Source organism: Rattus norvegicus (assembly GCF_036323735.1).
Source record: "Rattus norvegicus strain BN/NHsdMcwi chromosome Y unlocalized genomic scaffold, GRCr8 chrY_unlocalized_28, whole genome shotgun sequence".
Taxonomy (NCBI): domain Eukaryota; kingdom Metazoa; phylum Chordata; class Mammalia; order Rodentia; family Muridae; genus Rattus; species Rattus norvegicus.
Window position 1 is genome coordinate 78,701 of NW_026947387.1, and position 26,708 is coordinate 105,408.

The 26,708-nt window shown below is 38.1% G+C and overlaps 1 long non-coding RNA gene across 2 annotated transcripts; it reads right to left on the reverse strand.

The window, feature by feature from the left end:
* On the reverse strand, nt 1-26,212 carry LOC134484675 (uncharacterized). 2 transcript variants are annotated; one of them, XR_010062305.1, is made up of 3 exons: nt 25,354-26,212; nt 11,392-11,612; nt 1-443 (listed from the first exon to the last, which is right to left on the reverse strand). It is a non-coding gene; the product is annotated as an uncharacterized LOC134484675 (long non-coding RNA). The 2 variants fall into 2 exon arrangements; XR_010062306.1 differs by lacking the exon at nt 1-443 and adding an exon at nt 9,895-10,116.
* Nucleotides 26,213-26,708: the final 496 nt, after the last annotated feature.

Below are 26,708 nucleotides of genomic sequence, written 5' to 3' on the forward strand. Positions count from 1 at the left end.
TGTCATGCCTGAGTCCCTTGCTAGAATGGTTGCATCTATTCACCAGGTAGCATTCTGAATGCTGCCCTGGAACCACACTCCTCCAGGCTCCTACCATTTATACGCCCTCCTTCTATCCTCTCCCCTTCTTATCTGAGAGAGTGGAGGACCCCTCTGGGTTCACCCTCTCCCCTGGCACATCAAGTCTCTACTCAACTACATTCATCGTCTCCCACCAGGTCCTGAAAACGCAGCCCGGGTAGGAGAACAGGATCCACAGACAAGCGACTGGTTTAGTGACCCCACGTGAGGACCATTGTGCTCCTCTGTCTCTGTCTGCACTTCCCTCAGCCCTTCAGTGAGACTCACTGAGCTCCATTCGATATTTGGCCGTATGTCTGTGCACGTGTGTCAGTCGGCTGCTCTGTTGAGTCTTGCAGAGGACAATAATGCTACCCTCCTGTCTGCAAACATAAGAAAGGACCATTAATAATGTCAGGGTTTGCCGTTTGCCCATAGGATAAGTCTCACATCCGGCCACTTACCTTGTCGCCATTCCCTCATTTCCTCTTCCATCTCTGTACTTGTGTTTCTTATAGAGAGGACAAATTCTGGGTCAAAATTTTGGGAGTGTGTTTGGGTTATTATCCTTCCACCTTGGGTCCTCTGTGGCTATGGAAAGTGACCATTTCAGTACCCGTATCCCCACTGCTACGAATCTCAGCTAAAGTCACCCTCATGGATGCTGGGGTAGCCTCACACATCCCAGATTGCAGGCAAATAATACAGATATCACCCACCCTGGACAGTCACTGATTTCAGTTTATTCTCTTGGCCCTCTGTCCCTCTTGCCCGTCTCTCCCAAGAAATGATTCTCAAACCCCATTTCCCTTCCCATCCTCTCACCACCCAATCCTTTCCTTCCATCTGCCTACTCTCATTATTTTATTCATCTTTCTGAGTGAAATTTAAGCATTTTCTTAGGCCTTTCTTCTTCTTTAGCTTCTTTGGTTCCGTAGATCGTAGCTTGTGAATTCTGTACTTTATGGCTAATACCTTCTTTTAAGGGAATATGTACATGTTATTTTGTGTCTCAATTACCTCATTCAGAACAATACTTTCTCATTCCATCTACTTGACTACATCCTCACAATGTACTCATTTTCATAGCTGCATAGTATTCCATACTATAAATGAACCACATTTTCTGTAGCCATTCTTTGGTTGAGGGGCATCTGGGTTATTTCTATTTCCTTCTTATTATGAAGAAAGCAGTAAGGAAACTTATGGAGCACATGTCCTTGAGGTATGGCAGAGGTCTTTTCAGTTATAAGGCCAGGAGTAGTATAGCTAGGTATATATATATATATATATATATATAGGTATATATATATATATATATATATATATATATATATATATATATATATATATTGGTTTATATGCAACTTAAACAAAGTTTAACTCCATGTGTAGCTCACAAGTTAATGTGAAATGCTGAGGGCAGAATTTTTTACACTTCAGTTTGCTTATATGGTGAATCACTTTGATCGATTTTCATAGACTGAACCACTCCTGCAGCTACAGGAGGAAGCCTACTAGATGGCACTGGATGGAATATTCATGTGTCCTTGGATTTTGTTTTCTATAATTTTACCTAGTATTTTTTCCACCTATGTTCTTAAGGGAAGTTCGTCTGAAATTCTTGCTGTGTTAAGTCCTTTTGTGATTTAGGTGTCAGGGTGACTGTGCTGTCAAGGAATAAGTTTGGCAATTTTCCTCCTGTTTCTGTTTTTTGGAGTATGTTGAGAATTCTTTGAAAATCTGGTAGGACTCTGTGCTCAAACAATCTGGCCTTGTGGCTCTTTCAGTGGGGAAACTTTTAATTACTCTTTTGTCTCTTTAGGTGTTGTAGAGCTATTTACATAGTTTATCTTACCTCAGTTTACATGTGGTCAGTGTTATCCATCTACAAAATCATCCATTTCATTCAGAGCTTCAAATTGTGTAACCACCAGGTTTCTGAAGTGAGACCTAAGGATTTTGTGACTTTCATCAGTGTCCATCGATGTGGCTCCCTGATCATTTCTGATTTGGATGCTATTTCTCCTCCTAGTACATTATCTGTCTTAGGGTTTGTCTGTCTTGTTGATGTTCCCAAGGAACCAGCTATTTTTTTTTGTTGATCTTTGTATTCTTTGTTTCTGATGTACCACTTTCACCCCGAGTCTGATTATTTCTTGCTGTCTCCTCCTTTAATATGTATTTGCTTCTTTTTATTTTAGAGACTTAGGGTGTGCTGGGAAGTTGCTAGTGTTGGTTCTCTCTGGTTTCTTTATGAAAGCGCGTTGTGCTGCATATGCATGTTCCTCTTAGCAATGCTTTCCTTATTTCCCTTAAGTTTGGAGAAGCTGTGCCTTCATTTTCTTTGAATTCTAGGAATGCTTTTTTTTATGTCTTCTCTGAACTGATGGTTCTTCAGTTGCGAGTTATTGAATTTCAATGAGTTTATACCCTTTTTCTTATTGTTGAAGTCCAGTTTTAATCCATTGTCATCTGAGAAAATACAATGGTTAGCACAGTCTTTCTGTATCCCTTGTGGCTTTTTTAGAGTGTGAGAACATGGTCAGTTTAGGATAAGGTTCCATGAGGTACTGAAAGGAGAGTGTTTACTTTTGTATTCAGGTGAATTATTATGTAGATATCAGTGAGGTCAACTTAATTGAACCCCGTGTTAGTTACATCATTTTTTTTAATTTCTGTCTCAATGGCCTGCCCTTGGTAAGAGTAGGACATTGATATTCCCTACTACTCATTTGTGAGGTTCAATTTGATATTTAAGCTTCAGCAATATTGCTGCCTTTGTCTTTGGCATATAGTCATCTAGAATCGAGATTGCATTTTGGTGGATTTTTCTTCTGATGCATATGAATTGTCCTTCCCCAACTCTATTGATTACTTTTGGTTGCATGTCTGATTTGCTGGATGTTAGAATATCTACGCCATTTGTTTCTTGTGTCTATTTGCTTGGAAAAGCTTTTCAAACACCTTTGTATGAGGTTGTGTCTATCTCAGTTGCTGGATTGTGTTTCTTGAGTGCAACAGAAGGATAGATCCTGTTTTTAAATCCATTGTGATAGCCTGTGTTCTTTTACTATTTAGTAGAGGCCATTAATGCTTAAAGGCATTAATGATAAGTGATATTTAGTTCATTCTATTTTGATGTTGTCGAAGCATGGTTATTTTTTTTTTGATTGCATGTTTTTTGGTTTTTGTTTTTTCGATTGGGATGTTTGAGTGTGTATGTGAGTATTAGATATGTTCTGTAGGGTGCATGGCTTTTTTTGTTAACATGTTTCGTTTTTGTTTTTTGGAGGAGCTGTTAGAGTATGTGTGTGAATATGAGAACACTTCTGTAGGTTATGCTGTGCAATTATTAATTTCTAGTGGGAGGCAGGGATGGTTCAATTTCTGAAAATTCATCAATATAATGCACTACCTAATGAAAATAAAAAAAAAATCACATGATAATCTGATTAGGTGCTGAAAAGGCTTGCAAAAATATTCGAAACCCTTTTCATGTTAAAAGGATAAGAGCGAGCAGGGATACCAGTCCTATGCAAAAACATAATAGAAGCAATGAGCTGCAAGTCGGTACCCAACATCAACCTAAATGGAGAGAAACATAAAGCAATTCCATTAAAGTCAAGGACAATGTAAGGATGCCCACTATCAGTAGAGTATTTGAAATTCTATCCATGGTAAAAGAATGGTTCAAATTTGGTTCTGACATGGAGTATGGCCAAGGCCTGAGAAGGAGAAATGGCATAGAGATTTAGAACTCCTGGGTTATGGCCCACTCTTCAGCACAGTCTCATTTGGCATTGGTGAGTCATGAACCCAACGAGGACTTCATGCAGAGTGTTGCTCAGTTATACCACTCATATCTCTCTTAATCTAAGAAGTGCATGAAAATCCTCATGGAGATTCCCACCACTCAAAAGGCAGCACCATTGGTATTGGCAATAACAGTGGTCAAGGTCATTCAGGGATTGCCTCTGGGGCAGATCAGTGCTTCCATCATTGCCTGAAGAAATGTACAATGGTCAGAGACGACCACAACCCTTAAAAAGCTTTTGGGAAAATAAAATTGTTCGTGAAGCTGGCTAAGATGTTTTCACTACTGTCTCTGATGTAATATATATATATATATATATATATATATATATATATATATATATATGGAACAATTTGAAGTTCGGAAAGGCTGGGACCTTTTAAGGTCAGGGATCAAGAACAATGGTGGTACAGGTAATGGTGTGACTGTCACAGAAGCTGGAGTGTTGATGACTGATTTCTGACCCAGTTTTACCCTCAGCTTCCTGATAAGATTTAATAAGGATTTCCAATCACAGACGTATATTCTGATCATTTAAAGCAGATATGACGTTTTTATACAGATGTTTAGATTTCTTTTTTTTTTTTAAGATTCTTATGAGGGTACTTTTAATGATAAATAATACAATACTTAACCATTGCTCTAGAAATTCAAATTGCTGCCTACAGTGAAGGGAAACCAACTGAAAAAAGTACTTTGTTTGTTCTTTGTTATTTTATAACAAATTGCTTACTTATGAAGTTACGTTGGCCTTGGGAGTAATTTGTTTTCTCTACGTGTATTATGTAATACTAGGTCTCATACAGTGTTGGGTACCACTTTTTTCACCATCAAGCAGGAGAAGAAAATTAGTACATGTTCACATTTGCAATTTTTAACGGCTTGAAAGATTTCACTAGGATATCAAAGCTACTTGTTGTGGTTTGCCCTGAAGTTATCTGTATTTTGATGCTAAATCCACTGGCCCAAGGATAGTTGCCTAGTCTTGTACTCAGAACTCAGGTGACTTCACAAGAACCACCTCCCATTGAATTTGTAAAGTACATGTGGGGGGCAGGAACAGGATAGAAGGAATCCTGTCATTAGAGGAGAAGGAAGGATGGGTGGGAGAGATGTTTGAAAAAAGAGGAGGAGACTAGAGGAAAAGGGAGAGACAGGAAGAGGAGAGGGTGAGAAGCCATTGAAGGTGAAGTCAAGATTCTGCTCTCTGTATTTACAGGTTGGTATTAATGTTCCTAAGGGATAGATGGTAAAGTGCTTTGTTTGTTTAAGTGGGCAATTATATCTTATTAATTGGGTCAAAATTATTGTGTTGTGTGTTCTTTTACATGAGGGTTTGAGGATAGGAAAGTGTGTGGCAGCAAGAGACACTGGGCAGCCAAGGAGTGGGAATGTGTTTTCCCAAAGATATCTACCAGATATCATGGGACAATATGGTGCCAGTGCTAGCGGGGTAAAGGCAACATTACTTTTTTCTTTTCTCTTTTTACAACAGATCATGAACCAAGGTGATGATCAAGAATCCAATAGCATTCCTTAGAGTTTACTGAAAAGTTTTATTTTCTAAGTAAGAGGACACAGGCTCTATGTTAAGGCATGTGATAACTTAAGGCCAGGAATTCAAACAATGAAAAAGCGAAGCAGCCTGTACTGACAGGTTGTAGGTCCGCTGCTCTGTGATAAGTAAGGGCAGCTCAGAGAGTTAAGAGATTAAAGCTGCTTTTTAAAGAAAGTTGTTTAGAAAGTTTTTCAGGATACTCATATTCTTTTTAAGGTGGGCTCCAAGTGAATTTTGGGATTAAATCCTAGCTACACAAGGTACTTCATTATTAAAGGTATTATTAAAAAGTGATAAAATTTGGTTTTAGAAAGAAGAGTGTAGGGACATTTCCTGAAACAGGGGGGATTTTCATAAAAGCTTCAGAACTTAGATAAGGAAAAATTAGTCACTACCACCAAGTTGAGAGTTGTGATAAATGTCTGTAACAGCAGGCAGAGTGAATGCAGACATATATTGTAGAAGTTATTAAGGTTAAAGAAAAATCTGTGGCTCCGGGTAGAGAGCTTAAGTGATGGATATATTTTGGGCTAAAGCCCTGAGTTTTAAGTTGCATATTGATTTTAGAATTGATAGAATGTTGTGGTTTGCCTTGAAATTTTCTGAATTTGTTAAATAAAGGCAAGAGCGTGAGATTTGGACAGAGGGAAAAGTCAGGAGCAAGAGGGGGATTAGATTCAGAGAATAGGGTTAGAGAGGACAGTTGCTGACAGTTGAGCCAGTGGAACCTGAGCAGGAGGGGGAGAGGATGGCACAGTTGGGAGTGTGAAGGGAGGAGAAGGAAGCAAGGAGGAGAAGGGAATGGTTTAGAGATAGGATGGGGAACTGAGAAGTGTTAGAAGAGACAGGAGATGGAGATAGGGGAGGAGAAGGAAGCTAGGAGGAGAAGGGAAAGGTTTAGAGACAGGATGGGGAACTGAGAAGAGTTAGAATTGACAGGAGATGGAGAGAGGGGAGAAGCTAGGAGTCTTTGTAAGAGAAAGAGAAACTAAAGCATGAAAGGGTTGATATATTTGGGAGAGTGAGTAAAGAAAGAGAGAGAGAGAGGAGAAGCAAGGAGTCGTTGTGGGAGAAGCTGGAGACTTGGTAAATATAAGGTGCAAGGGATAGATGGTACCGGGCTTTGTATGTTTAAGTGGGCAATTATATCTTACCAATTGGAAATAAGATTATTGTGTGGTGTGTTTTTATATGTAAGAGTCTCACTGTAAGAAAGTGTGTGGCTGGGCTGTGTTTCTGCCAAGATATCAAGCAGATATCTGGGGCACTGAGGTGTGGAACCCAAGCAGGGTAAACCAACCAGAGAAAAACATTTACTGTTTCATTTTTATTTTTTATTTTTTATTTTTATTAATTTTTACAACAACAATAGAAGGTGCTTAAGTTTGTTTTAAGGAGAGTAAAGAGACTACCTGAATCACGTGGTGATTTTCATCTGTGGTTTGAAACTTAGGGAAAAATTGGTCTTATTTTGCAGTTTGTGTCTGACACTGATATCTGGGAGATAGAATTGTTTCTAGTTGAGACTTCATCATCTCAGTCTTTTCACTAGTAATAATCTGAGTTCCATTCCTTAACAGTGACCTTTTAGATTTCTGAATCAGTAGGTGTGATTAGGTGGCAGATTTCTTTACTTTAATTTCTTTTATTTTTTTTAGCAAATTTTATTCCTTTTTTCAATTGGATAATTCTATATTTACAATTCAAATGTTATTTCCTCCCCAATTTCCGGCCCATAAGATCCCTAAACTGTCCCTCTCCCCATTTCTACAATGTCCCTTACTGCTCCTTGACATTCCCTTGAACTGGGAGTCAAACCCAGGGAGGATGAAGGGCTTCTCCTGTTGATGCACAAAAAAGCCATCCTTTGCTACATATCCAGTTGGAGCCATAGGTCTGTCCATTTAGTCTTTGAATATTGGTTTAGACCCAGAAAGCTCTGGTTCATTGGCATTGTTGTTCTTATGGGGTTGAAAACCACTTCAGCTCCTTTAATTCTTTCTCAAAATATACCAACAAGAGGTCTGTTTTCAGTTCACTGGTTTGCCACTTGCATTCACTTCTCTGCTTGACAGGTTCTTCCTGTGTCTCTCAGGGAAGATCTATATCAGCTTCCTTGCAGAATGCACTGCTTAGCTTTATCAACATTATCTAGTTTTTGTGGCTAGTAAATATACATTTGTTGGCTCGTACAGCTGGTTAGGTGCAATTTTAAAATGGATTCTGCACAACTATGTCAAGATTTTATAATCCACAAATGAATATGACCAATAGACTCCCTCCTGTTCATATGAACATATTGGTTTTGAGGTTTTACTGGACCTAAAGCCATTCCGCTCACTGCCCATCCTCCTTAATATTATGTTTGGCCTGTAGAAATAATCATGGTAGAACATCCAAAACCCTCAGGTCAGGGACTGGGAACACAGGAAGTAGATATATGAGAACTGATATCTAATGGGACTAGAGAACTGCATTCTATACTCCATGGTGTTTTTTGCATTACTGATGTCTGGTAATTTTTGGATAAAATAAGGTTTAGGGAGTTTATCCTTTGAAGTAGGTACATAATATTTAAATTATTATACTCAGGCTGGGGATTTAGCTCAGTGGTAGAGCGCTTACCTAGGAAGCGCAAGGCCCTGGGTTCGGTCCCCAGCTCCGAAAAAAAAAAAGAACCAAAAAAAAATAAATTATTATACTCTATAGCTGAGTCCCCTTTGTTGAAAAAATCATTTAAAAATTGGAAGTGGAAAACAAGTTTTGAGTACACATTCAGGAATATATTTATAAAGTCCCCTATCAAGGAATGTAAAATAAGAAAATATAATGTGAAATTCATTCAATTAAAGGTCTGTAGAAAAAATACTGGCTTGTGGAAAACATAGAAAACCTAGGAAATTGAATTGTATGTCAGAGGAATGGAATTGGGAATAAAATGATTGTCCAGAAGAATCTACTTCACCCCATGTTCCTAGATCCTTTCTCTGTATGCCCAGTGCCTGACCTTCTACATTTACAGCATGTATACACTAATGAAGCAAGAAATAGTTTCTAACTTTAGGGAGATGTAGTATGTAAAGGTGTCCATTGTTTAACCAATTATATATGGGTGATCCCCTTCCCATCCTCCCCCCAATACCTCCAGCCCCCCAACAATCACGTTCACTGGGGATTTAGTCTTAGAAGGACAAAGGGCTTCCCCTTCCACTGGTGCTCTTACTAGGATATTCATAGATGCTTATGAGGTCAGAGTCCAGGGTCAGTCCATGTATAGTCTTTGGGTAGTGGCTTACTCCCTGGAAGCTCTGGTTGGTTGGTATTGTTGTTCATATGGGGTCTCGAGCCCCTTCAAGGTCATCCAGTCCTTTTTTTGATTCTTACAACGCAGTTCCCTTTCTCAGATCATTGGTTTGCTGCTGGCATTCAACTATGTATTTGCCGTATTCTGACTGTGACTCTCAGGAGAGATTTACATGTGGTAACTGTCAGTCTGAATTTCTTTGCTTCATCGATCTTTTCTAATTGGGTGACTGTATATGTATAGGCCCCATGTGGGGCAGGCTCTGAATGGGTGTTCCTTCTGCCGCTCATTTGATCTTTGCCTCCCTATTCCATGCCAAGTGTATTCTGGTTCCACTTTTAAAGAAGGAGTGAAGCATTCGCATTTTGATCATCTGTCTTGAGTATCACGTGTTCTGTGCATCTAGGATATTTCATGCATTTGGGTTAATAGACACTTATCAATGAGTGCATACCATGTGTGTTTTTCTGTGATTGGGTTACGTCACTCAGGATATTTTGCAGTTCGATCAATTTGCCTATGAATTTCATGAAGGCATTGTTTTTGATAGCTGTGTAATATTCCATTGTGTAGATGTACCACATTTTCTGTATCCATTCCTCTGTTAAAGGGCATCTGGGTTCTTTCCAGCTTCTGGAAAGTATAAATAAGGCTGCTATGAAAATAGTAGAACACGTGTCTTTTTATATGTTTGGGCATCTTTTGAGTATATCCCCAAGAGAGGTATAGCTGGATCCTCAGGTAGTTCAATGTCCAATTTTCTGAGGAAACTCCAGACTGATTTCCAGAATGGTTGTACAAGTCTGCAATCCCACCAACAATGGAGGAGTGTTCTTCTTTCTCCACATCCTCGCCAGCATCTGCTGTCACCTGAGATTTTGATCTTAGCCATTCACACTGGTGTGAGGTGAAATCTCAGGGTTGCTTTGATTTTTATTTCCCTTATGACTAAAGATGTTGAACATTTCTTTCGGTGTTTCTCTGCCATTCCGTGTTCATCAGCTGTGAATTCTTTGTTTAGATCTGAACCCCATTTTTTAATAGGATATTTGACTCCCTGCGGCGGTCTAACTTCTTGAGTTCTTTGTATAATTTGGATATATATATATACATATATATATATATATATATATATATATATATATATATGCCCTCTATCTGTTGTAGGATCGGTCAAAATCTTTTCCCAATATGTTGGTTGCTGTTTTTTCCTAACCACAGTATCCTTTGCCTTCAAAAGCTTTTCAGTTTTATGAGATCCCATTTGTTGATTCTTGATCTTAGATCCATGGTTTCTTCAGGAAGTTTTCTCCAGTGCCCTTGTTTTCCAGACAGCATGCACTTCTTAGCATCATCAATCTTATCTAATTTTGGTGTCTGAAATATATATATATAAAATATATAGAAAATGTATGCACACACACACACACACACACACACACAAACACATATTTTGGTGGCTCCTACAGCTAGGATGTTAGGTGGAATTTTAACATGGTTTCTGGGAAACTAGGTCATGAATGTAGAATCCCCAAATGACAATGTCAAATAGACTCCCTCCTGTTTTTAAGAAACTATTGAAGTTGAGGTTTATCTTGACCTCAAGTGATTTTTCTCCCTGCCCATCCTCCTGAATCTCATGTTTTACCAGAAGAAAGAATCGGGGTAATTTATTTAAAACCCTCAAGTCTGTCCCTGAGAACTCAGGAATTCAGATATTAGAGTACTGATATCTAATGGGACTACAAGAAACATAATCTGTAGTTCATTTTGTCCTTTGCTTTACTGATGTCTGGTAATATTGGGATAAAATAAGGATTTGGGAGTTTATCATTTGAATTAGGTACACTATATTTAAAGTCTTAGATTTACTCTATAGCTCGAACCTCTTTGTTGCCAAAATCAGTGCAAAAAATGAATTGGAAAATACAGTTTTTGAGTACACAAATATATATACAAAGGAATATATACAAAGTCTCCAATAAAAGAAGTAAAATAAGAAAATGTAATACAATATTCAGTCAAAATACTGTAGGGCAAATTCTGTCCTTTAGGAAACAGAAAACCTAGGAAATTGCACTGTATGTCACAGGAATTGATCTGGGAATAAAATTATTATCCAGAAGTATCTCCTCTACTCTGTGTGTCTAGATCATTTCTACCCCTGCCAAGACTAACTTTGTCCATTCAGTACATGTAAACAGTAATGAAGCAAAGAGAAGTCTCTAGCTTTAGAGAGACGGAGTACATAAAGGATTCCCCTGTGTTACAGGGCACATACCTGGAAACGGCACTCTCGAAACTGCTCAATGTAAAGAAAGCTGTTTAGAGGTAGGCCATGGAAATTCTCAGTTACATCATCATTAGGCCCTCCATGAAAAAATCTCTTGTATCCTGGAGATCCCTAGTTTCTCCTGTGATATCATGTTGTCATGTCTGCAATGCCTCTCGTATATTCCTTCAGCACCTATAGGTTTTACTAATTGGCCTCTATTTCAGAGGAAACATCAATTTGGGAGTGAGAACAAAGAGGATGAAAAGCTCAGAGATGGGGAGAATGAAGATGGACTTCTGTCTTGGTATAAAAAAAAGGAAGAAATATGTCCACCCAGAGAAATCTCACTGAGTCCTTGGTAGGAGTTGAGTAGTTACCTTGAAGAGATAGAATTGATCTGAGCCTTCCACACATGGGATCAGGAGCTCGGAGCTCGGAGCGTGTCAGAAGCTTCTGGACTTCCCTGCTTCAAGTGGTTCCTGTTAGAGAGTTTATATCATTAATATCTTTATCCCAAAAACCAGGCGTTGCGAAGGGCACTGTTCTTTTCCTTAGAGCTGATGGCTTTTATTTTTTTTTTGCCCAGAAGAAAAAGGTCCTAAGGAAGAAGTGAAAGACAAATATTATCTCTTCAGCTCACAGTAATCTCCTCGATTATTTTGATACCTATAGTGCAGTTTGTCTCTGTTACTGGTATTTGGGAGAGAGACATGTTTATAGTTCATCATATCATTTTTCCACTAATATTACTCTGTCTCCCATTGCCTGGTTGTGACCCTTCAGATTTCTCAGTCAATATGTCTGATTAGATGGCAGTTTTCATATCTTTAACATATTTAATTCTTTTTATTTTTTAGCAATTTTTTTGCTTTTTAATTTGATTTTTCCATATTTACATTTCAAATATTTTTGCCTTTCCCAGTTTCCTGTCCATAAGATCCCTCCCCGTCCCCCCACACTTCTTATATAATTTCCCTTTATGCCCTTTGACATTCCCTTGAATTGGTAATAAAACCTAGTTTAGACCAAGGGCATCTCCTTCTATTGGTGCCCAGCAAGGACATTCTCTGCTACATATGAAGTTGGAGCCATAGGTCTATCCATGTACTATATCTGAATATTCATATAGTACAATAAAACTCCGGTTCATTGGCATTGTCTTTTTTATTGGACTGAAAGCTCCTTCAGCTCGTGTAATCCTTCCTCAAAAATCTACCAACAAGAGATGTGCTTTCAGTTCACTTTTTTGTTACTACCATTCACTTTTGTATTTTACATGTTCCAGCTGTGTCTCCTATATCCATATCTTCTGATCATGCAATTCTAAGTTTCATCAATCTTATTTAGTTTTGGTGGCTGATACACACACACACACACACACACACACACACACACACATATATATATACATATATATACATATATATATCTGTATATCTATATCTACATCTACACCTGCATCTCCGTCTACATCTCTCTCTCTCTCTCTCTCTCTCTCTCTCTCTCTCTCTCTCTCTCTCTCTCTCTCTCTCTCTCTCGAGCCATTCCTCACCCTGCCAAACCTCGTGAATCTTATGTTTGGCCTGAAGAAAGAATCATAGTCAAGCATCCACAACACTCTAGTCTTGCCACGGGAACACAGTAAGGTAGATAATGCAGAACTGGTATCAAATGGGACTAGAGAACCGAATTCTACAGTCCATGTTGTTTTTTGCTTTACTGATGTCTGGTAATTTTGGGATAAAATTAGGATTTGTGAGTTTATCATTTCAAGTAGGTACACAATATGTACACTGTTATACTCATTCTAGAGCTAGGCCACATTTGTTTACAAAAATCATTGCAGAAAAAGGAATTGGAATACGGAATTTTTGAGTACACATTCAGAAATATTTATAAAGTCCCATATCGAGGAATGTACAGTAAGAAAGTGAAACACAATATTAATTCAATTGAAGGTCCGTAGTGAAAATACTGGCCTTTGGGAAGCAGAGAAGAGAAACAAAATTGAACTGTATTTCACGAAATGTACCTGGGAATAACATTAATATCCAAAAGAATCCCATCCATTCTATGTTAAAAGACCTTTTCTACCCATTCCAAGCCCTTGACTAACTTTTTCTGTTCAGAGCATGTAATCTCATATAAAGCAAAGTGAAATCTATAGTTTTACAGAGATGGAGGATATAAAGGTTTCCACTGTGTCACAGGAGACATATCAGGAAAGGGCACCCTCAAATATGGTCAATGTAAGGAAAGCTGTTCAGCAGGTAGGCCATGGCAGTTCTCAGTGATATCATCATTAGGCCTTGCCTGAAAAATCTCTTGTAACCTGGAGAGATTTTTCTTCTGTGATGTCACAATTGTTGTCATGACTTCATCTGCATCTCAGGTATTCCTTCAGTACCTCTAGGGTTCAGTAATAGGCATCTAATTCAGAATAAACATCCATTTGGGAGTAAGAACAAAGAGGATGAAAAGATCAGAAATGGGTAGAAGGAAACTGCCATTCTGTCTTTGTCTAAAAAAGGGAAGTAATATGTGTGCTTGGGAAAACTCAGTGACTCCTTGGTAGGGGATGACTGGCATTGCTGAACAGATAGCCTTGATCTGAGCCATCCACATATGCAAATCAGGAGCTGGGACCCTCTCAGAAGCATTTGGACTTCTCTGTTCTTATGGTTCCTGTAATTCAGAGAGTTTATATAATCAATTTCTTCATTCCAAAACTAGTTGTTGGGAAGGGCACAGTTGTTCTCCTCAGAGCTCATGGCTTTTACTCTTTCTGCCCTGAAGAAAAAGGTCCAAAGAAACAAAGAAAAGACAAGTATTGTGTCCTCAACTCAGTGTAAATGCCTCCAAGCTTTGTATACCTGTAGTGCAATTTGTGTCTGACACTGATATCTGGAAGGGATCTAGTTGAGACTTCATCATCTCAGTCTTTCCATTAGTATTACACTGAATACCATTTCCAGACAGTGACTGTTTGGATTTCTCTGTCAATAGGTTTGATTATCTGGCAGGTTTCTTTTCTTTCTTTCATTTTTTTTTTATTTTTAATACAATTTTATTGCTTTTTTATTTGGATATTTCTACATTTGCATTTCAAATGTTATTTCCTTTCCCAGTTTCTTTTCCATAATTGCCCTATCTAAATCCGCTAACCTTCTTATATAACCCACCTTACTGCCCCCTGACTTTCCCTTGAACTTGGAGTCAAACCCAGGCAGTACCAAGGACTTCTCCTTCCATTGGACTTCTCCTTCCATTGGTGACCAACAACGCTATCCTTTGCCACAGATGCCGTTGGAGCCATAGTTCTATCCATGTATAGTCTTTGAATATTGGTTTAGTACCAGAAATCTCTGGTTCATTATCATTGTTGTTCTGATAGGGTTGAAAGCACCTTTAGCTCTTTTAATCCTTTCTCAAACTCTACCAAAAAGATGTCCGTTTTCAGTTCACTGGCAGCATAGACTACTTAGCTTCATCAGTCTTATCTACATTTGGTTGCTGAGTGTGTGTGTGTGTCTGTGTGTGTGTGTGTGTGTGTGTGTGTGTGTATGTGTGTGTGTGTGTGTGTGTGTAGAGCTGAACAATGAATTCTCAACTGAGGAATATCCACATTCTTAGCCACTAGGTAAATGGAAATAAAAAAAAATCCTGAGGTTCCACAGCACACCAATCAGAATGGCTAAGATATATTTGGTGCCTCATACAGCTAGGGTGTTTCGTTGATTTTTAACAAGGATTCTGTGAAACTAGGTCAAGAATTTAGAATCCACAAATGACTAAGCCAAAGAGACTCCATCCTATTCTTATGAACCTATTGAAGTAGAAGATTCACTGGACCTCAAGCCCCTCATCCCTCAGCCCATGACATGAACCTTATTTTTGGACTGCAGAAAGAATCATGGTAAAACATCCAAAACCCTCAAGTCTGGCCCTTGAAACACAGGAAGATAGATATTAGAGAACTGCTATCTAATGCGACTACAGAAATGTATCATATAGTCTATGCTGTCCTTTGTTTTACTAATATCTGGTAATTTTTGGATAAAATAAGGATTTGGGAGTTTATCATTTAAGTAAATACAAGATATTCAGAACTATAGAGCTGGGCCCCTTTGTTTCAAAATCATAACAAAAAAATGGAATAGGATAATAGAACATTTGAGTACACATTCAGCAATATATATATGTGTATATATATATATATATATATATATATATATATATATATACATATATATATATATTCCACTATCAAGGAATGTACAAAAAATTTTAATAAAATATTCACTAAACTAAAGGTCTGTAGGCAAAATACTGGCCTTTAGAAAAGAGAGATATCTGAGGAAATTGTACTATAAGCCAGAGGAATGGAACTAGGGATAAAATTATTATCCAGTAGAATCTCCTGCACTCCATATTCTTAGATCTTTGGGACACATGCCAAGGCCCTGACTAACTTTCTCCATAAGAGCATGTAACCACTAGTGATGCAGAGAGAATTCTGTAGCTTTAGAGAGATGGAGTACATAAAGGTTTCCACTGTGCCAAAGGAGACAGACCTAGAAAGGACACCCTCGAATCTGGTCAATGTAAGGAAAGCTGTTCAGTAGGTAGGCCCTGCCAGTTATCAGTGACATCATAAATAGGCACCACCTGAAAAATCTGTTGTAACTGGAGAGCCCTAGCTTCTTCTGTGATGTAACAAGTATTGTCCTGACAGGAACTGCCTCTCAGATATTCCTTCAGTACCTCTCCAGTTTACTAATAGGCCACTTATTCAGAGAAAACAGCCATTTGGGAGGGAGTACAAACAGGATGAAGAGATCAGAAAAGAGGAGAAGGAAGCTTGCCTTCTGTCTTAGTATTAAAAAAAATGAAGATATAAGTGGTACTGGAAAGTTCAGAGAGCCCTTGGTAGGGGTTGAGTGGTATCACTGAAGAGATAGACTTGATCTGAGCCTTACTCATATGGGAATCAAGATCTGGAAGCTTCAGTGAAGCATCTGGACTTCCCTGTTCTAATGGTTCCTGGATGTCAGAGGATTTATATCATTCATTTCTTTATTGCAAAGCCAAGAGTTTGAGATGGCACAGTTGTTTCTCTGAGAGCTATGGCCTTTATTATTTTTGTCCTAAGAAAAAGGTCCTAAAGAAGAAGGATGGACAAGTATTATGTCCACAGCTCAGAGCAAACTCCTCCAAGATTTGGATACCTATAGTGCAGTTTGTGTCTGACATTGATATCTGGGAGAGAGAAGTTCTTCTAATTGAGACTTCCATCATCTTTGTCTTTCCACTAGTATTACTCTGAATACCACTATAGATTTCTGAGTGAATAACTGTGATTAGTTGGCAGTTTTCTTTATTTTTATATCTTTCTTTCTTATTTTTTATAAAATTTTAGTGTTTTTAAAGTGGATGAGTCTATATTTACATTTAAAATATTATTTCCTTTCTTAGTTTCCTGCCCATAAGATCACTACCTGTCACAATTCTTTCTTATCTAACCATACTTCTACCCCTTGACATTTCCTTGAACTGGGTGACAAACCAACGTAGGACCAAGGACTTCTCCTTCCAATGGTGCCAGCAACGCCATCCTCTGCCAAATATACATTTGGAGCCATAGGTCTGTCCGTGTTCATTCTTTGAATATTGGTCTATTACCAGAAAGCTCTGTTTCATTGACATTGTTTTTCTTTTGGGGTTAACAGCACCTTCAACTCTTGTAATCCTTTCTCAAAACCTACCAACAAGAGGTCTGTTTTCAGTTCACTGGTTTGCCACTAACATTCACTCCTGTATTTGACATGCTCCAGCTCTCTCTCAGGCAAGACCTATATCCAGTTCCTGGTAGAATGCACTTAGCTTCCTAAATCTTATCTAGTTTTGGTGGCTGATTATATATATATATATATATATATATATATATATATATATATATATATATATATATATATATATACTTTTGGTGGCTCCTACTGTATGAAGTTAGGGGGAATTTTATCATGGATTCAGTGCAACTGGGTCAAGAATGTAGAATCCACAAATAGAATTGGCAAATAGATTCCCTCCTGTTCTTATGAAACTATTGAAGTTGAGGATTCCCTGGTCCTGAAGCCATTCTTATCACTTCCCATCCTTCTCTATCTTATGTTTGGCCTCAAGAAAGAATCATGGTAAAATATCCAAAAACCTCAAATCTAACCCTGAGACACTGGAAAAGAGATATTGAGGAACCGAGATCAAAAGGGACCTGAGAACCAAATTCTATACTCCATGTGGTCCTATGGTTTATTGATATCTGGAAATTTTTGGATGAAATAGGAATTTGGAGATTGCCATTTGAAGTAGGTACACCCTATTTACACTGTTATAATCACTCTATAGCTGGGCGCCTTTGTTGCTAAAATCATTGCAGAAAATGGAAGTGGAAAAGCAAATTTTTGAGTACAAATTCAGGAATATATATAAAGTCACCTATCAAGGAATATTCAATAAAAATTGAAATACACATGCATTCAATTAAAGGTCCGTAGGGAAAATACTGGCCTTTGGGAACAGAGAAAATGAAGAAAATTGAACTGTGTGTCACAGGAATGAACCTGGGAAAGAAAATATTATCTAGAAGAATCTCCTAAACTCAAATTCCTAAATCTTATCGACTCATGCCAAGACCCTGACTAACTTTGTCCATTCAGAGCATGTAACCACTAATGAAGCAAAGAGAAGTCACTAGCTTTAGAGAGATGGAGTACGTAAACATTTCCACTGTGTAATAGGAGATATATGTGGAAAGGGCACCCTCAAATCTGGTCAATTTAAGGAAAGCTCTTTAGCAGATAGGCCATGGCAGGTCTTAGAGACATCATAGTTAGTTCATTCATGAAAAATCTCTTCTATCCTGGAGAGCATTAGCTTCTTCTGTGATACCACATGAGTTGTCGTGACTGCAACTGTCTCTCAGATATTCCTTCAGTAACTCTAGGTTTTACTAATTGGTCTCTAAATTCAGAGCAAATTGGGGAGTGATAACAAAGAGGATGAAGAGATCAGAAATAGGGAGAAAGAAGCTGGTCCTCTGTCTTGGTACAAAATACAAGGAACAAATATATGGTCCTACGGAAAGCTCAGTGAGACATATATAGGGGTTGAGTGCTATGGGTGAAGAGATAGCCTTGATCTGAGCCTCCCACATGAGGGAATCAGGAGCTGGGAGACCCTCAGAAGAATCTGGACTTCCCTGTTCTTATGGTTCCTGGAGAGTTTATATCCTTCATTTCTTACTTCCAAAAGCCAAGTGTTGTGAAGGGCACAGTTGTTTTCCTAAGAGCTCATGGCCTTTACTCAATTTGTCGAGAAGAGAAGGTCATAAGGAAGAAGTGAAAACAAGTATTGTGTCCCTAGGTCTGAGTAAACTCCTCCATGCTTTGGATATCTATAGTACAGTTTCTGTCTGACACTGATATTTGGAAGAAAGAAGTGCTACTAGTTGAGATTTCATCATCCCAGACTTTCCACGAGTACTACTCTGACTACTTCACTATTTAATTACTTCACTATTTTACTTTACTATTACACTTCGGATTTCTGAGTTAATATGTGTGATTACTTGGCAGGTTTCTTTTCCTTTATATCATTCTTTTTTTTATTTTTAGAGAAATTTATTGATTTCTTAATTGGAATTCTCTATATTTACATTTAAAATATTCTTTCCTATCCCAGTTTTCTGCCCATAAAATTCCTAACCATTCCATTTCTTTCTTCTCTAACCAGCCTTTCTGCTGCATGACATTCCCTTAAACTGGGAGACAAGCTAGGGAAGACAAGTGCTTCCTTTCCAAAGTTGCTCAAAATCTCATCTTCTGCCACATATGCATTTGGAGCCATAGGTTCAATGTACGTTCTTTGTATATTGGTCTAGTATGAGAAAGTGGTGGTTCATTGGCATTGTTGTTCCTATGGGGTTGAAAGCACCTTCAGCTCTTCTAATATTTTTTTTTCAAAAATTACTAACAAGTGGTCCGTTTTCAGTTCACTAGTTTGCTACTAGCATTCACTTCTGTACTTGACTTGCTGTATCTCTGTCTCTCAGGAAATATCTATATCCAGTTCATGGAAGAACGCACTTCTTACCTTCATCAATCTTATCTAGTTTTGTTGGCTGATGTAAACATATATACTTTTGGTGGATCCTACACCTATGTAGTTAAGAGGAATGTTAACATGGATTCTGCACAACTATTTCAAGAATGGAGAATTCACAAATGACAATTTTTAAAAGAATCCCTCCTGTTTTTATAATCTATTGAAGTAGACCTTTAACAGGTCCTCAAACCATTCTTCTCCCTGCACATCATCCGGTATCTTACTTTTGGCCTTCACAACACAGGAAGCTAGAGAGTGTAGTACTGATATCAAATGGGACAAGAAACTTAACTCAATAGTCCATGTTGTCCTTTGCTTTCCTGATGTCTGGTAATTTTTCAAGAAAATAAAAATTTGGGAGTTTACCATTTGTAGTAGGTACACAGTATTTACACTTTTATATTCACCCTTTAGTTGGGCCCCCTTTGTGACCAAAATCATTGCAGAAAATGGAATTGGAAAACAGAATTTTTGAGTACACATTGAGGAATATTTACAAAGTCCCCTATCAATGAATTTTCAATAAGAAATTGAAATACAATATTCATTCAATTAAATGTCTGTAGGGAAAATACTGGCCTTTGGGAAACAGAGAATACCTAGAATATTGAAGTGAGTCACAGGAATGAACCTGGGAATATAAGTATTATCTAGAAGAATCTCCTAAACTCCATGTTCCTAAATCTTTTCTACCCATGCCAAGACCCTGACTAACTTTCTCCACACAGAACATGTAACCTTTATTGAAGTAGACAGAAATCTCTAGCTTTAGAGAGATGGTGTACGTAAAGGTTTCCTCTGCATCAATGGAGACGGACCTGGAAAGGGCACCCTCGAACCTGTCAATGTAAGGAAAGCTGTTCAGGATGTAGGCCATGGCAGTTCTCAGTGACATCACCATTAGGCCTTCCCGAAAACACTCTTGTAACCTGGAGAGTCATACCTTCTTCTGTGATTTCACAACTGTTCTCATAACTGCAACTGCTTCTCAGATATCCTTCAGGAACTCTAGGGTTTAATAATTGGCCCCTAATTCAGAGAAAATTGGAGAGTGATAACAAAGTGGATGATGAGATTGGAAATAGGGGAAAGGAAACTGGCCTTCTGTCTTGGTATAAAAACAAGGTCGTTTGGAAAGCTCAGTGAGTTCTGGGTTGTGGTTGAGTGGTATCGCTGAAGAGATAGCCTTGATCTGAGCCTTCCACATAAGGAAATCAAGAGCTGGGAGACTCTCAGAAACATCTTGACTTCCCTGGTTTTATGGTTCCTGGATGACAGAGGGATTATATCATTCATTTTTTTATTCCAAAACCAAGTTTTATGAAGTGCACAGTAGATTTCCTGAGAGCTCATGACCTTTACTATTTTTGTCAAGAAGAAAAGGACCTACGGAAGAAGAAAAAACAAGTATTGTGTCCCTAACTCAAGTTAAACTCCTCAAGGCTTTGGAAACTTATAGTGCACCTTGTGTCTGACACTGATATATGGGAGAGAGAAGTGCTTCTAGTTGAGACCTCAACATCTCAGTCTTTATACTAGTATTAACCTGACTTCCACTTCTGAGTCAATATGTTAGAATATTTGGCAGCTTTCTTCTCTTTTATATCATTCATGTTTTTTTTTTTTTTTAGCAATTTTTTTCTTTTTTACTAGATGTTTTATATATACATTTAAAATATTATTTCCTTTCCCAGTTTCCTGACCATTAGTTCCCTACCAGTTCCATTTCCTTCTTTTCTAACCAGCCTTTCTAGCGCATGACATTCCCTTGAACTGGGAGACAAACTAGGGAAGACAAGGGCTTCTCTTTCCAATGTTGCCCAAAAAGGCTATCCTCAGCCACATATGCATTTGGAGCCATAGGTCAGTCCATGTACTTTCGTTTTATATTGGTCTAGTATAAAAAGTCTATGGTTCATTGGCAACGTTGTTCTTATGGGTTTGTTAGCACCTTCAGCTCTTCTAATTCTTTTTTCAAAATTTACCAACAAGAGGTCCATTTTAAATTCACTGGTTTGCTACCAGCACGCACTTCTGTATTAGACATGCTATATCTGTGTCTCTCAGTAAATATTTATATCTGGTTCCTGGCAGAATGCACCTCTTACCTTCATCAATTTTATCTAGTTTTTTTGACAGATGTATACATATATACATTTGGTGTCTCCTACACCTAAGTGGTTAAGTGGAATGTTACCATGGATTCTGCCTAAATATGTCAATAATGTAGAATTCACAAATGACTATTTCAAATAGACTCTCCTGTTTTTATGAACCTATTAAAGTAGATGTTTAACTGGTCCTCAAAACCTTTTTTGCCCTACCGATCATCGGGTATTTTATGTTTGGCCTTAAGAATAATCATGGTAAATTATCCTTTACTCAAGTCTGGGCATGCAAACACTGGATTTTAGATAGAGTGTATTGTTATCAAATGGGACTAGTGAACTGAATTCAATAGTCCGTGTTGTCCTTTGCTTTCCTGATGTCTGGTAATTTTTTGTTAAATAAGGATTTGGGAGTTTATCATTTGAAGTAGGATTACAGTATTTACACTGTTATACTCACTCTGCAGCTGGGCACGCTTTGTGACCAAAATCATTGCAGAAAATGAAATTGGAAAACCGAATTATTGAGTACACATTGAGGAATATTTACAAAATACGCTATCAAGGAATTTACAATAAGAAATTGAAATACAGTATTCATTCAATTAAATGTGTGTAGTGAAAATACTGGCCTTTGGGAAACATAAAAAACCTAAAAAATTGAACTGTATGTCACAGGAATGACCTGTCAATAAAAATATTATCTAGAAGTATCCCCTACACTCCATGCTCATAAATATTTTCCACCCATGCCAATACCCTGACTAACTTTCTCCATTCAGAGCATGTAACCAATAGTCAAGCAGAGAGAAGTCTCGAGCTTCAGGGAGATGGAGTACCTAAAGGTTCCCACTGTGTTACAGGAGATGGACCTGGAAAGGGCACCCTCGAATCTGGTCAGTGTAAGGAAAATTGTTTAGCAGGTAGGCCATGGCATTTCTCACTAACATCACCATTAGGCCTTCCCTGAAAACTCTCTTGTAACCTGGAGAGCCATAACTTCTTCTGTGATGTCACAACTGTTGTCCTGACTGCAACTGCCTCTCAGAAATACTTCAGTATTTCTAGTGTTTACTAATTGGCCTCTAATTTAGAGCAAATAGGGGAGTGAAAACAAAGAGGATGAAGAGATTGGAAATGGAGAGAAGGAAGCTGGTCTTCTGTCTTGGTATAAAAAACAAGGAAGAAATATGTGGTTTTTAGGAAAGCTCAGTGAGTCTTTGGTAGGTGTTGAGTGATATCACTGAAGAGATAGCCTTATCTGAGCCTTTCAGATATGGGAATCAGAAGCTGGGAGCCTGTCAGATACATCTGTGCTTCCCTGTTCTTATGGTTTTTGGAAATCAGTAGGATTATATCATTCATTTCTCTATTCCAAAAGGCAAGTGTTGTGAAGGGCATATTTGTTTTCCTGAGAGGTTATGACCTTTACTCTTTTTGTCAGAAGAAAAGGTCCTAAGGAAGTAGTGAAAAACAAGTATTGAGTACTGAGCTCCGAGTAAACTCCTCCATGTTTTGCATATCTATACTGCAGTTTGTGTCTGACACTGATATCTCGGAGAGAGAAATACTTGTAGTTGAGACTTCATCATCTCAGTCTCTCCAATAATATTACTCTGAATACCACTTCAGATTTCTGAGTCAATATGTGCGATTACTTGGCAACTTTCTTCTCTTTTATGTTTCTCATTTTAGCAAATTTTATTGCTTTTAATAACTGGATGTTTCTATATTTACATTTAAAATATAATTTTCTTTCCAAGTTTCTTGCCCTTCAGATCCCACTTGTTCTCTTTTCCTACTTCTCTAACCAGTCTTTCTGTTTGTTGACATTCCTTTGAACTGGGAGACAAACTAGGGAGGACCAAGGGCTTCATGTCCATTGTTGCCCAAAAAGGCCGTCCTCAGCAACGTATGCATTTGGAACCATAGGCCAGTCCATGTACTTTCTTTGTATATTGGTCTTGTAAGCAAAAGCTCTGGTTCACTGGCTTAGTTGTTCTTATGGGGTTGAAAGCACCCTCAGATCTTCTAATCCTTTTTCTAAATTTACCAAAAAGAGGTACGTTTTCAGTTCAATGGTTTGCTACCAGCATTCACTTCTGTATTCGACATGCTGTATCTGTGTCTCTCACTAAATATCTATATCCAATTACTGGCAGGATGTATTTCTTACCTTCATCAATTTTATCGAGTTTTGTTGGCTGATGTATACATATATACATTTGGTGGCTCCTACACCTAAATGGTTCAATGGAAAGTTAACATGGATTCTGCCCAACTATGTCAAGAATGTAGGATTCACAAATGACAATGCAAATAGACTCCTTCCTGTTTTTATGAACCTATTGAAGAAGATGTTTCATTGGTCCTCAAGACATTCTTCTCCCCGCCCATCATCTGGTAGATTACATTTGTCCTTAAGAAAGAATTATGGTAAAAAGTCCTGAACAATCAAGTCTGGCCATGGGAACACTGGAAGGTACAAAGGGTTGTACTGATATCAAATGGGACTAGAGGACTGAATTCAAACTTCATATTGTCCTTTGCTTTCCTGATGACTGGTAATTTTTTTGATAAAATAAGGATTTGGGAATTCATCATTTGAAGTAGGTACACAGTATTCACACTCTTATACTCACTCTATAGCTGGGCCCCCTCTCTGACCAACATCATTTCAGAAAATGTAATTGGCAAATGGAATTTTTGATTCCACATTGAGGAACATTTACAAAATCCCCTATCAAGGAATTACAGTAAGAAATTGAAATACAATATTCATTCAATTAAAGGTTTTAGAGAAAATATGGCCTTTGGGAAAGAGAGAAAACCCAGAAAATTGAACTGTATGTCACAGGAATTACCTGTCAATAAAACTAATATCTGCAAGAATCTCCTACACTCCATGTTCCTAAACCGTTTTTACCCATGCTATGCCCCTTAATAACTTTCTGCATTATGAGCATGTAACCACTGGTGAAGCATAGAGAAGTCTCTACTTTAGAGTGATGTAGTACATACAGGTGTCCTGTGCCACATGAGACATACCTGGTAAGGGCACTCTCGAATCTGGTCAATGTAAGGAAAAGTGTTCAGCAAGTAGACCACGGTAGTTCTCAGTGACAGCATCATTAGGACCTCCATGAAAACTCTCTTATAACCTGGTGAGCCCTACCTCCTTCTGTTGTCATGACTGCAACTGCCTCTCAGATTTTCCTTCAATAACTCTAGGGTTTACTAATTGGCCTCTAATTCAGAGACAATTTGGGAGTTAGAACAAAGAGGATGAAGAGATATGATATGGGGAGAAGGAAGCTGACTTATGTCTTGGTATAAAAAACAAGGAAGAAATATGAGGTGCTTGGGAAAGCTTAGTGTGTCCTTGTTAGGTGTTGAGTGATATCACTGAAGAGATAGCCTTTTTCTGTGCCTTCCACATAAGGGAAACAGGAACTGGGAGACTCTCAGATGCATCTGCACTTCCCTGATCTTTTGCTTCCTGGTAGTCAGAGACTTTATATCATTCATTTCTATATTCCAAAAGTCATGTGTTGTAAAGGACACAGTTGTATTCCTGACAGATCATGGACTTTATACATTTTGTCAAAAAGAGAAAGTTACTAAGGAAGATGGGATGGACAAGTATTGTGTCCTCAGCTCAGAGTAAACTCTACAGTGCTTTGGATACCTATTGTCCAGTTTCTCTCTGTCTGAGACTTCTATCTTGGAGAGAGAAGTGCTCTATTTCAGACTTCATCATCTCAGTCTTTCCACTAGTATTACTCTGTCTATCATTTTAGATTTCCAAGTCAATACTTATGATTAGTTGGCAGGTTTTTTTTTCTTTTATATCTCTCAATTTTTAGCAAATTTTATTGGTTTTTTTAACTGGATGTTCCTTTATTTACATTTAAATTGTTATGTCCTTTCCCATTTTCTGGCCCATAACATCCCTATCTAGTCCCCCTGCCCGTCTTCTATAACCCTTCTTACTACCCCTTAACATTCCCTGGAACTTGGAATTAAACCTAGGGAGGACCAAGGACTTCTCCTTCCATTAGTACTCACCAAGTCCATCCTCTTCCACATATGCAGTTGGAGCCATAACTCTGTCCATGTACATTCTTGAACATAGGTCTAGTATCAGAAAGCTCTGGTTCATTAGCATTGTCGTTCTTATGGTGTTAAAGCCCCTTCAGCTCTTGTAATCTTTCCTGAAAATCTACAAACAAGAAGTCCATTTTCAGTTCACTGGTTTGCCACTAGCATTCACTTCTGTATTTGGCATAATCTAGTTGTGTCTCTCAGGAAATATCTATATCTGATTCCTGGAAGAATGCACTTACCTTCAGCAATCTTGTCTAGTTTTGGTGGCTGATGTATATGTATGTACTTTTGGTGGCTCCTACAGCTCTGAGTTTAGCTGGAATTTTGACATGGGTTCTGCATATCTAGGTCAAGACTGTAGAATCCACAAATGGCAACACCAAATAGACTCCATCCTGTTTTTTGAAACTTCTTAAATTGAGGCGTCACTGGTCCTCAAGTCATTCCTCTAGATGCCCAGCCTCCTATATCTTATGTTTGGCCTTAATAACTAATCATGGTAAAATACTCAAAACCCTCAAGTATGGGAATGAAACTCAGGAAGGTAGATATTGCAGAACTGATATCAAATGGGACTAGAGTACCGAATTCAATAGTCCATGTTGTGCTTTGCTTTTCTGATATCTGGTAATTTTTTGTTAAAATAAGGATTTGGGAATTTATAATTTGAATTAGGTATACAGTATTTACAGTGTTATGCTTACTCTATAGTTGGGCCTCCTTTGTTGCCAAAACCTTTGCAGAAAATGGAATTGGAAAACAGAATTTTTGAGTACACATTGAGGAATATTTTCAAAGTCCCCTATCAACGAATTTTCAATAAGAAATTGAAATACAATATTCATTCAATTAAATGTCTGTAGGGAAATACTGGCCTTTGGGAAACAGAATACTTAGAATGTTGAACTGAGTCACAGGTATGAACCTGGGGATATAAGTATTATCTAGAAGATCTCCTATATTCCATGTTCCTAAATGTTTTCTACCCATGCCAAGACCCTGACTAACTTTCTCCATTCAGAGCTTTTAACTACTAGTGAAGCAGAGAGAAGTCTCTAGGTTTAGAGAGATGGAGTATGTAAAGGTTTCAACTGTGTAATAGGAGACTCTCCTGGAAAGGACACCCTCGAATCTGGTCAATGAAAGGAATGCTGCTCAGCAGCTAAGGACATGGCATTTCTCAGTGACATCATCATTAGGCCTCCCTGAAAAATCTTTTGTATCCTGGAGATCCCCAGCTTCTTCTGTGATGTAACAAGTATTGTCCTGACAGGATCTGCCTCTCCGATATTTCTTCAGTACCTCTCTGGTTTACT